This window comes from Crocodylus siamensis, chromosome 11 (genome assembly GCF_052110815.1).
Source record: "Crocodylus siamensis isolate JL-2025a chromosome 11, ASM5211081v1, whole genome shotgun sequence".
NCBI classification, from domain to species: Eukaryota; Metazoa; Chordata; order Crocodylia; family Crocodylidae; genus Crocodylus; species Crocodylus siamensis.
The window spans coordinates 60,548,170-60,560,345 of NC_143405.1; the positions used below are offsets into that span (position 1 = coordinate 60,548,170).

Genomic DNA, 12,176 nt, shown 5'->3' on the forward strand with positions numbered 1-12,176 from the left:
CAGAGAAGAAGGAGAGAGGAGGGGAGTGAAGTGACTGAGCGCAGAACAGAAGAAAAAAAGAAGGTAGCACGCCAAGCACTGGTTGGAGGCAAAGCCACACAGAGACGTGAAGACAAGCAGTTCGGACATGAAAGCAGCAAGAGGCTGGCTCGCTGCCTTTGCCCCGATCGTAGCTATTGCTAATGGTTTAAACAAATGCGCCCTGCCCCGACATGTAAGATTGCATAGCTAAGGAGAAGGGGATCGGTTTACCGCAGCAGCTCCTTGGACACCTTTCTCCTTTTCTCACCTGCATCTTGTGCTTTCGGGGCTGTTTTCCTCTTCTCTGTAGGTTGTTCTTGGCAACACCAGTCAAAGCCTTTCAAGCTTTTGTCACGGCCGCACTTCGCCTTGCAACGAGGCAGGACAAGCCCCTGAGCAGAACTGAGAGGGAGGAAATGAAAGGATCATTTTTTTTTTTTTTTTGGTGGGGGGGGAGGGGGCGCTCGCAATTGGTTAGGTGCCATACGGACATCTCCGAAGACACGGTCCGCACCTGCTTTAGAGCATGCAAAGATATAACCAAAAAGGCAGGGAGACAGTTACAGGATCCCAGTGGGGAAGGGAAGGATGAACGCAGTCTTCTTACATCCACCTTTTTGGTTTGTTCAGTATTGATTTGCATAAGTCATTGATTTCATTATTCTCAATGGCTTCTCCACCTACCTAACCACGGGCTTGCTTGCTCACTCGCTTTTTAATTTTAACGTAGGTGAAAAGAAAGAGAGAAGCATTCGTATGCTACAAAGCCACTGCGGGTCTGATCTTGTAATTTGAGGGAGCCCTGCTGAGCAAAAACGGGGGGAAATATAGGGGCAGGTGCAGCTACATGCCAGGAGGATGAGTGACCAGAAGGATTAGTAGCCTGCAGCGAGGCCCAAAACCAGGGTTTCCACCAGACCCCGTTGTATAGAAAAGCATCCCTTTTAGACTCAAATGCGCCTGGTCTGATGCCTATTGCTACTGAAAACAATGGAGTTAGGGGCATTTCTACCGGTTGGGAATCTAAGCACGCGCTGGGAGATCAGGGGGCTTCTCCGGCACCAGACACAAGTTACTTTATCATCGACCCCCTTGTCAGAGCTTTTGAATATAAACCACTACCTGGACCGGAGATGTGCTTACTAACAGGCACTACCACTCTCCTCTCCCCAAAAAAGCAGACGTAGCAACACGCTCCGGTCAGGGGCATTTCGAAGTGGTGAGACCAGCAAACCGCGGTCGCGGGGAAGTTACTCCGGCCGGTCCAAAGCCTGCCCTCCTTCACGTCTGCACGGCGTTCAGGAAGCGAACGCAACACCCTGGTTGCGAGGAGAGCGAGGATTTGCCTCCGGATGATGATCTGGGGCTGTTACTTCTGCCGCAGGACTGGATTTTGTCACAACCTGTCAGCGGGATGTTGTTTCTCCCAACTGTGTCGAACTGCCTCCCAGACAACATTGAACGCTGAGCTTTGTCAAAACATGAGAGGCACTGCCAGAGGATTAGGAACTCACTTCAGTCCCTTTACAAAGCCATTTTAAGGAAAGAAGCAACATGTCAGGGCTATGCCAACAACTGACTGTACCAACAAGGAGGGATTTGACATACTTTTCGAGGCTGCAGTGACTGTTATAATAAAAGACAGCAGTGCATTAGTGAAAGATTTATGCTAGGATTTCAACAATGGAAAAACATGAGCCTTACTGTATTCTTATTTTCCCCGAGACAGGCAGCCCGGGCATGTCACACAACAACGTTTCCAAGAAGGCTGTTACGGCTTAAGAAATGCTGAGATGTGGGTACAAGAAGACAATTCCAGGAAGCAGGAGAGACCCTCAGCTCACCAGATGGAGAGCTATATAGTGCAACCTCCCACGCCAGACTTCTTCGGAGAAAGTGCCCGCCTGATGCCAGAGGGTGGTGGTGAGCCAACCAACCAGCTTTGGAGAGCTCAACCCCCTCCGAGGGCCCCTCTTAAATGCTAGATTCCTGCTGGCATCAGGTTGAAAGCTGTCTGTGCCAGGAAGCATCAGTACCAATGTGCTCCATTTGCTAACAATACATTCTCCGGAAACCCTATATTATTGCACTTACAAGTTCACACTTGCACTCAGAGTTGCAAGCGAAAATAACATCGCGCAGCCTTTCGAAGTGCACCGCCTCAAAGGGACGACTCGACAGGTAAAGCCAAGGAGAGGTTTTGCCAGTGAGGTTCAAAAGAGTAGGACCAGACCCTGATGCCATGCAGGATTTCATGGGTGCTGGTTTGCACTCCAAAACAAGCTCTGCAAACTGTGGGATGTGGCAGGAAAGAATCCAAATATGAGAAATTATATTAAAGAGAGCATCGTTACCCTGGAGCTCGCTCCCCAGCCCTTTGTGCGTGGGTTGCTCTGGACCACGGAGAAGAGTGGAAACAGGGAGTCGGATGCTTTTTAGGCACGTGGCCGAGATGTTGAGGATGGGGGAAGGAGCAGACAGGTGCATGCTCATTGTTCCTCACCTTGCAGGGCCAAAGTTTGCACAGAATCTCATGCAATGGGGCAACATAAAAAATGCTTTAAAATAATCGCTCCCTTATAACCTTCTCTCCACTCCAGCAAAACACTGTCAGGGGCTTACAGCGATCGAGCTGGAGACTGCTTGGCATAGGGAAAATACCCAGACTGTCTTCACAAGGGGAGCCAGATGGGAAAGCAATTTCTCATCCCACCAGAGTGCTTCAGATGTCGGTATTTGTTCCCATCCAGAATTAAAGAGTCAAAACCTCAAAACGGTTCCTGAGCTGATAATCCAGAAAGGAAGAAATTGAGTCAAAACTTCCCATGTCAATCCTTGGGGAAAGTTTTGTTTTGATGTTATAACACAGGATATCTTTAACACATTATAAACTTTTCCTTTTTTTAAAGAATAACATGGAATAAAATGAAATAAAACGTTAAAATGAAAAAGTTGCTTTGAATCAGAAAAGGCAACTTTTCATTTGGAAAATACCCACCTGAGCCTTTTTGATCGTTTTGAAGCCTCTTTCAACACCCTTTTCAAGCAGGGATCCACCAGAATGACTCCTGTGCTGCCAACAATTTCAGTTTTGATAAACTGCGGGGGGGGGGGATTTTTTGTCTTAAATATTCCCAACTAGCTCTCGTCCTGCAGACCGCGGCTGCTGGGAGAAACCGCATGGCGCAGCTGGGTCTTGAGCTCTTCACAAAGGACTCTCTGCCTTTGCAGATCTCCAAGGATCCCTTATAGGCTTCCTGGGCACGGTCACCCTCGGGCCAAGGTCCAGGCTGGAAAGGGCAGATGTGCTAACGGTCAGCCGAGGGGAAGCCCATTTCTTCTCCCCTCCGCATGTTTATGAAGGGTCCTATCAAGAGTAATTAAAACAGATGGAGATACCAGGAGGTAGCTGGCAGACAGTGAATTCTGCATCCCTCTTCAAAGAAGCCTAATCCAAAAGCCACTGATTTCAGTGAGGGTCTTACTACTGACCGCAATGTGAATCAGGCCCCCCATCGCACAAGGGGCATTAACAGTAGGAGCTGGCAATTGCACTCAACTGGATGAGGTCTGCGCATAGAGTTAAAAATAAAGCTTAGGGATTTTTTTTTCTTTCCCCCTCCTATTAGATGCAGGTGGGGCTATAAAACCTTCCTAGCCTGAGTCAGAGAACCAGACTTGGCAAAGCTGGGCCTGCCACTTTAAAAACAGAGCACTAATTAAATAAAGTAACAACAAGGGGAGGGGAAAAAAAAATCTCTCTCTGTTTTTCCAATAGCTAATCCAACCTGAAATGAATTAAAAAATATTTTACCTGGACTCCATTCACATACAAAGGAAGGGGAAAAACACACTTGAAAAAATTCACTTGGCTAAAGCCAAATCCAAATTGCCCTAGAATAAAAGTGCAGTATTTTTTTTTAAAGGCATCTGGATAGATTCAAAGTGGGCAAAAGCCTCCCTCCTGAGAAAAGGCAAAAGGAATGGGTTTAGCATCACTGTTTCTCACATGGCCGAAGGCTTGAGACACCTCTTCATACTGATCTGGGACCAACCTGCACACACCCTACCAATACAACCAGTTCTCAAGACTTCAGTGTGCATCTTGGGAGACCGCAGCATTTTGCAAAGCTTCAGCTCCCAAAGTCATGTTACAACTGCAGAGAGTTAGCTTCCCCCCCGCTCCAAAAAAAGGTGCAAATTTCTACCTCTTAACCTTGAAAGGCTCAAAAGTGTGACCCCTCAAGGTTCAAACCCCAGAAATCCTGCATTTTTTAGTATTATTTTTAAACTCAGGGGTTGTTGTTTTTTTTTCAAATAAATCCATGCATTGTGGAGAGGTCTGGCCCTGACTTTGAATGGCTGGTGTTGGGAGTTGTTGTAATACATTTCTGGAGTATGCATCATGTTCCCTTCTAGGATGTGTTAAAATTACAGGGTTCTAGCTTTCTACAGCTGTCAGCTAATGAGACTACTGCTTGAATTCAAGTGGGAGAAGCCACAAATTTTGCTTAGACCCTAATCTGTGCATTATTACTGTCAACAATCCTTCGGCTACATTTCTACCGTTTCTTGCAACCCTACAACAAAACTCCCTACGATGTGAAGAACAGGTCTAGACTCCCCTTAAGTCTGCCCTTCCTTGCAGAGTCATTTCCCTTTTGTCCCACAAGTACGTGGAGCAGTAGGGTCTGGTCTCTTGTTTAACCTGTCAGCCCAACCATAATATCCATAGTTGATATGAACTAGTTCATCTCCACCACAGAGCTTTCCCAGTTTACAGCAGCTCAAGGTCTGGCCCAACATTTATGATGCATGGAGAGAAGAGTTGGGCCCTTAGCCTCATAAGAAACCCTTCCTGCTCTACACAGGCCAAGTGATTTCATCTTCCGCATGTTGGCTCTCAAAGCAGTATCCTTGCACTGAAACAGGAATGCTATGCAAACATTTCAGGAACTGGTTCTGAATTCACACCCGTATATAGAAATGCTCCCATTTCCTTCAGGGGGTCTGGCAATGTTCTCGGATTAATACCCAAGGTTTTTATCGTACGTTGTTTATATTAACAAAAAATGAATTCCTGACAAATATTAGGGGCGGCGGGACACTTATGTAAATGATTGAGACAAATGCTCGGTAAGAATACAACTCTTAGGGCAGGAAATAATTGATTTAAAACCACAGGTAACTCCTCAGTAAAGTTCTCTGAACTTCCAGGATTAATAGCAGCTGAACTTCATGCAAAAATCACTGGCTGAAGTTGTATGACCAGTATTACATAGGACGTCAGAGTCGGTGGTCACAGTGGTCCCTTCCTATAAAATAATTTAAGCCCAAATTGTGCACAAATCCTGCTCACATGACAGTCATTGCATTGACTTCAGTAGAACTCTTCCCCCCCAATAAAACAAGGAGGACTTCCTGCAGAATTTCTCCCTGCAAAAGGAGAAGCAATAGATACAGAGCATGCAGCCTGAAGTTATTCATTCCCTAGATTTATTTTTATTGAGAGCTATTTATAGAAGTATCTGCAGCTGCACACCTGAGAATTTCTCTGTGCCCAGCCTAACCTACCCAATGTTCCTTCAAGCACGAACCCAAGAGCAGTAGTAGGCACGCTGGCTTTCCTGTGCATTGCTGTCTCCTGAAGTCTGTGCCCTGCATCTATCTTTTAGGAACATGGCGCGTTCTCTACGCACACAAATCCATTAACTTCACAGGTGGATGCAAGCTTAGGACCCATGTGCACTGGGGTGGGGCACCTATAATGTGGCATGATATAGTTTGTACTACGCTTAATGCATTGCACACACAAAAATCCCATTAATGTTAATTAAAGCTCCAGCTATGCATTGTAAGGAAAACATTGATTGGTGTGCATGGGAGGGCAGAGGTGGGGGAAAGATTTTACTGCGGGCCAATGCAGTTCCTGCTTATGAAGCATCTCTCAGTCTTCTCTAGCCTAATTGTGTCCTCTTTTACAACTGGGCAGCATCTCTGGCTTTGCTTGCTCATGCATCGTCTCTGGCCCCACCCACAAAAATACCTGAGCACCTCAAACACAGTAACAGGTATCCAGGTTGTAGCCGTATTGGTCTAGAGGCAAACAGAATCAACACTCATGGCAGAGGTGATATCTTGTATTGGACCAACTAGATATTTGCAAAAAAAAATCTTTATTTGCAAGCTTTGAGGCACAGTCACCCTTTATCAGGCATAAGAGATTGCAAAGGTTATAAAAAAGTTCTCCTAGGTAGAAATGAAACCATAAAGCCGTGCTTCCTACCTACCTTTGGTGAGTGAAGGCATTTCAGGTTTCAAAGTATTCGTTTAACTTCCATTTAATCAAGTGGGTGCGTGAGATTTTCTTTAGGGAAATTTACTGCGGAGACAAAAGGGAAAATAAAATTATACTGATGGTGACTTTTCAGCAAGATGAACACTGATTTTTTTTTTTTTAAACCATCATTTTATTTTAATACAGATGAGCACATCAACTACCACTATTGCTTACAGGAATAGCTCCTTCCCTCTGCTCACACAAGGTTTATTGGTGTAAATGGAAGGATAAAATAAAGTCTGTAATTTTTTTCTTTTTACATGGTGAATATTAATTTCTTGCCAGCTATATACTTGAAGTTTTCTCGTTAAATGTTTTAATACAAACAAATTCACCATTTGTTTTAACATAATTCCTTTTTCAAAGATGTGTATGGCCTCTGTGAGAATTATTTTTGGATGAAAAGGAACTGTTAATAATTCCTTCATCTAAGTTTCTGCACTTTTTAACTTTTCTCACCAGCTCTCCTCTGCCCTACAAAGTGCTAACAGGGCCTGTAAAAGTTCAGGAAATGTGCAGCATAAATAGTTTCTGCTTAATAGCGCCAGTGAAATACTTGCCCAGCCAAATTTTAATCTTGGATATGTTCGAATGACTCAAGTAATTGAAGTCAACAGTTATTATGGAGTTAGACTCCGATTCAGTAGAAGTATGAGAGCGAGACATAGGCACAGGCACAAAATTTAGCAAGCGTCTAAGTGTTGTTCTGAACTGGGACTTTATTTTTAGTTGCAGGCAGCAAACAGATTTTGGCTAAGTGAGCTCATTAGCGCTACCTTGTGAATCTCTTTTGCATCACCGCAGCAAGTGCCAACTTTCAGATGAGTATATAATAATTGCAAAGTATCCCTTCGTCATTATAGTGTGGGAATGCAAGAAAAACTGAGCTGCATCTAGATCCGTACTAATCTTAACTAATTTTGATCACCAGCTTCGTGCCATTCGGCCATTCGTTGCACTCTATATATTTAATACAACATGCTTTTCTAGCAAATTAATGAATTTTATGTGCAGGAACAAAAATAACCTATCAGCTATTATCTTGGACCTCGGGTCTTTAGAAGCACATATCTTCCCATCCCCAACATTTTTCACATTTATCTTTCTTTTCAAAGGTTATATCTATTTGACTCTCAAAACTAACTGGTTCATTTTTCAAACAGCAAAGTGTTTTTTCAAGGAAAAGAAAAAGAAAAGAAAAGCATCTGCATAAAATATGTCTATGCTCATTAGATCCATTTTCTTCATTAAATTCAAGTTTCTACCTCCAAAAGGCATAAATCTGGGTATCGATTTAGTCATAAAATAATGAAACTCCCAGCAGTCTTCTAAAACCATTTCACTTGGATGAGCATATAAGCTTTTAAAATATCAAGCTATTCCAGTATTTAATACACATAACTGCTTCCAGAGGTCTAAAGGCAATAAGGCACATCTCCCCACTCCATTTGAAGTAGTGCTGTTTGAGCTAGCCAATGCCTCACTACTGGTTTTAAAGCTTTTGACTGTATTTTACTCCGGGTGCGTTTGATACATTCTCAACATGGACTATATACCCTGGAGCCAAAATCAATAACCTATAGAATCAAAGCTCTGTAAAGTAACAAGAGGCTCTTGGTGTTGTATGCCCGTAAAATACATTTCAGTCTAACTCCGTGCTTCCAAAAGAGTCACAATCTGAATTTATTGGCCTGGTCGGACAAGATATCGTCCAAATGTACCCTCTTCTGCCTTTATCAACCGGAGGACTAAAAAACCCAATTGCTCTGCACTTTGTATCCGTGGTCCAAGCCTTCTGTCCTTGCTCGCACCGAGCAGCACCTTATCACCATTAATTTCTGCAGGAGCGCTCAGCCGGGATGAAATACGCTACGGTGCATGGAGCCAACACCCATCTTGTGGACCATACACGTTGCACGTGAGCACTATTTTGAAAGGTTTCATAGCAGGGAGCTCGGTAATGGTAAAGAGGACTGAACGGTCTCATTCAAGCTGGCCCGCTGCGTGGAACTGAATTTAACCCATTGGAAGAGTGGTAAATTAGGCTAATGGTAAAATATCAATGTTTTACCTTGTTTTCCTTTGAAAACTGTGTATTTTCCATTCACTGCTAGACAAAAAAAGAACCTCATGAAGAAAAATGCCATGTGTTATAATACTGTGCTTTTCTAGTGGAAAAGTGCATGCACGTTACGGTGGAAAAGAACCCGTTGTGCTAAACGAGACCATTTCCTGCCTTGACATTTTTTCGCTAGTCTGCAGAGTTTAACAAACAAACCCACCTTGCATAATAAATCATATGCTCTCTTGGTAACTAGGAATAACCTTCTGAGTTTAGGGGGTTACAATATATTTTGTGCGCCAAGTTCCTCCACAACCTGCTCTCTCTCTCTTGCCGGTAACAAAGGAAGGCTGGATTCCCCTCCACATTATCTCAGCTTCACAATGGTTTAACACCAGGATACACACGACCATAAAACTAGAGTAACAGATCTTCTATCATGAAATATAAGGGAGAAAATGGCTTTCAAATGATCTTGAAGAAAGTGGTACTATCAGATTTCAGTAGAGATGCTGGGATAATGTAGTTGTTAATCAGGGCCAGAGTATTTATATTAAGATTATTAATGTACAGACAGTAACATCATTACTCAGAGTTTTATACAAATTCTCTTGACTCTGTTTTGCACAAATAGAATTCAATTTGAAAGATGATCTTAGGTTGAAAGCATATAGTATACACAAATTGGGCCAAATCCCCTAGTCCATCACACTGACTTTAATCAGCGTCTCCAAAGGCTTCGAGCAAAGCTAATAAACTTATTTTTATTCTGACATACCCCTCTCTTTCCAAATTATCCAATTCCCGTAAAACACAGCAAGGACCTCTACTAGTCTTTTCCCAGACACATTCACATAATCCTTAGACACCACAGAGCCTGAGATATGGGACCGTTTACTTGCCCAAATGCTCATGTCTCTCTCAAGACGGTATTGCTTTCAATATGCTATTTCCTGAGCACCGTCACTACTGGTTTGTTGTCCAAAGTCAAAATGCCTTTGTGACTCCTATCCACTTGCGAAGCGATTCTTCAGAGCTGGTGGCAATGGGCAGACGGTGTGCTTCTCCACATCCTTGTCCCCAGAAAAGGGCACTACCCAGTTTTGAAAGCTCGAACAGCTGCAGAGTGGGGACGCAGTCTTTGCTTAGTGACATCTCTTGTTTTGACGGCTGCTTTCTGGCCACCGGAGACGCGGCTGACCAAATGTGCTAGGAAGCCCATTTCCAGTGCAGTGGACAAGAGCTTTGCATGACAAACTGTAATGTCTGATTTTTGTTATACCATCTGTCCTCGAGTTTCTACAGTCTCACATCAGAGTCTTGATGATGTATGGTTACGCATGGCACTATCATTTATCTAGTATTATGTGGTTAAACAGATGCAAGCCGAACATAAGAGAAAAAGGAGCTCTTCACACAGAAGCCTGCACAGAAAGCAATGCTCTTGAGCTGTCTGCAGACTCCAAGATTAAGTGTAAAAGCTGACAGGGGGAATATGCATTAAAAATGTGTGTTGACAGAATGATTTAACTAATATTTTAAAGGCAAAACATCAACTACATTTCCATATCATTTATAATCTTAGCAAACAAGGTATTACAAGGCAGGCCTAGCCCCTTCTGTCATCATCTCCTTATGCTCCACTTTATTTTACCCATCTAGAATGTTTTAATGGAAGGAAGCTCTAGGGCCAGATTTTCAACTGGAGTAAGAAAAGCTCCATTGCTACCAAAAGGTGCTAGGGGAGATATGCCGACCTTCATCTGCCGGTGTGATCATTTTTATACCTGGAAAACTACAAAAAGGTCTAATTAAACAAACTTAATCAACATAAGCACACACTAAAAAAACAAAACAAGCATACGTACAAAAAAAAAAGAGTAGAAAACGTCAATATTCCCTTTATGAAAACTAAATGGCTTGCTCTGGAAAGTTCCCATCCTCCCCAAGAGGATGAAAAGATCACAATGAGTTAAGATTCCTGGCTTGCCTCCCTGTTATGACAGACACAAATAAGATGATTTCAGCTACGGTATCATCCTTGTCTGGAGAATACGTGGCTCTCGTTCCCCTTTTACGCCATGGCAAACCCTACCACACCGCGTTCTCCCGCAGCCAGGTCCTCAGCCTCTATAAACAGCAACGTTGATGGAGCTACGTCCGTTCTCACCCACCGCATCCACTGCCTAAGTTTCTCGGCGAGAAAAAGTCTCTCAGTGCAAACAAACTCCAAGCTAGGCAACTTAGATAAACTGGAACGGCAGCTTGATTGGTGAAGGGGCTGCATCCTCACTGGGCGCATCGACATGTGCATTAATGCACCATTGCTACTGCACATTAAGCTTAGTTCCTCTAATATGAGGTAGTACATAAATGCACAGTAGCCGGCGCTAATGCGCAGTAGCAACAGCACAGTCTTTTTGTGACACTTAATGCACAGTAGACAAATTCTACAGTGCATCAGCACAGTTTTTGCCATGACACGCTAATGCACCGTAGAATTAGCCTCCTGCACATTGTCTCATGTAGATGCACCCACTATGTACTGCAGCTATATGCCCAGGGTGTCAGGGTCCTATTCTACCAGGGCAGTAGGGCCCCGTCCTTATCTTGACCAGTTAGTGGGCTGTCACTATTCACACTTGCACAGACTTTGAAATTCACCTCGAGTTTCCAGCTGAAGCATGATGTCTTCCTACAGCCTGTGAGGGATGACAGTAACTACCTTCTCATGGTACCTCCTAGGAGTAGATGTAAAGCAAAATAAAGTCAATGCCAAGGCAATTGGACTTGCGATTCTTCCCAACTCAACACATTACGTTCCAATTCTGATACACTAACTACAGGATGAGCCAGAGCACCCTCTCCCATCTACAAGGGGGAAGCTCGACTGTTCTTCAGCTTAACGTTGAAGGCTATAATTTGCTCAAGCGATCAATGCTGAAACGCATCACCAGGGAAATGAAATTGCATGTAGTCCTTCTGCAAGAAACACATATAGAGTAGCTGCAGAAGATGAAGCTCTCAGGCTCCAGCCTTGCAAACTCTGCAGCCAGCAGGATCCACGGCCTTGCCACCTTCATCAGAAATGACCCGTCATACACCACCCAGGGACATCACACCTTTCAGAGCGCAACAGAATGGGGCACCTTCCAGGTCAATGACACAATCATCGTCAATATATACAAGCCACCCTCTGCTGTGTTATCAATCACATCCCTGCCTATTTATAACCAGATGACATTACATGCAGGTGATTTCAATGGTCAACGTCAAGATGGGGGACACTCCAGTAACAGAGGCAACAAAGACAAAGACAATCTTGGTCTCTGGACAAGGCTGAACGATATAACCCTCATATGTGGCCTGAGGAGCCATGTACCTTCCACTCTGGAACATGCAGACAAACCCAGATCTTGCATGGTGGAAGGACAACTTGAGTAAATACTGATAAGAAAAGTAGCTGACAAGTTTCCATCCTCTCAGCACAGGCCCTCACTCATCAGTCCAGACCAGCCCCAAGATGGATCTGTCAGAAGGGGGATCTGCAGAAATACCAAAGGCTGAGCAACCTGTAGAAGACCCGTTGGAAACCAACACTGATGAAGGATATAATACAAACTGCCCAACTGAAATAGCCGACCTCTGTGTACCTAGAGGCTATCGAAGCCATTAGATACCATGCTGGGATGAGCACTGCGAAAAGCTCTTAACAGCATCAAGCAATGCAATGACCCTGCAACTGTAAAACGA

General features: G+C 43.9%; 1 long non-coding RNA gene across 1 annotated transcript in view; it reads right to left on the reverse strand.

The window, feature by feature from the left end:
• Nucleotides 1-343, reverse strand: part of LOC149855933 (uncharacterized) — a 348,042-nt gene extending 347,699 nt beyond the window's left edge. Inside the window, exon 1 of the long non-coding RNA XR_016438443.1 lies at nucleotides 290-343. This is a non-coding gene — a long non-coding RNA (uncharacterized LOC149855933). The remainder of the gene's footprint in view (nucleotides 1-289) is intronic.
• Between the last annotated feature and the right edge of the window lie 11,833 nt (nucleotides 344-12,176).